Raw genomic sequence first — 734 nt, forward strand, 5'->3', positions numbered from 1 at the left:
CCTCTTTTTTGGACAGAGACCACCAACACCGAACAGCCGGGTTCGTGTTGGTCTGAGCCCTGGGAGTGCATCTCCCAAGCACGAGCAAATCCGGACACGTGATTTGCATTAGTCAGGGTCACTAACCAATGAGGGCCCACATGCCTAACATGGGTTCCTGTGTCGGCAAGTGGACTGAGCCGCCAGGAGCCGTTTTCGCGGGGTCCAAAGAGGGGCCTGAAGGCCCTTGGGACCAAATATCACGGACCAGATTGGACTCGGGCCCGACCCCCCAATCTGTCGTGCGGTGACCTAAAATGTCAGAGGGCTTCTGTTGGGGCCTTCTTATCAGGCTCCTCTATGCCTATTGTATAGGGCCTCGACATGGAGCCAAATAGTCGGCTCCGCGCCCATTTGAGACCTTGGGCGCCCATTTCCCCAGCAAGAACAAGGCTGGAACCCGCGATTTGCAATGTTCGTGGTCCATGATAAAATGAGAGGTCCCTGCGTCCGTCAGGGACCACAGTCCTAAACGGGGTACGGTGGCGGTAGATGACTCCGAGCTGGCCAGGAGCCTTGTTTAAGGGACCCGAACAGGGGTCGAAAGGTATTCGATACTAGAGGTCAAGAGACCTATTACCCACTTTCACTGCTTGCTCTCGTTCCGTCCCACTGATCGCAAACAAAAAGCAGAGCGTCGACAAATATGGCGCAACCGCGACGGTTGACTCGCCGTTGCTTGCGTTGCTTCAGTT

Source organism: Pollicipes pollicipes, unplaced genomic scaffold, assembly GCF_011947565.3.
Source record: "Pollicipes pollicipes isolate AB1234 unplaced genomic scaffold, Ppol_2.1 Scaffold_7097;HRSCAF=8413_pilon_pilon_pilon, whole genome shotgun sequence".
Classification (NCBI taxonomy): domain Eukaryota; kingdom Metazoa; phylum Arthropoda; class Thecostraca; order Pollicipedomorpha; family Pollicipedidae; genus Pollicipes; species Pollicipes pollicipes.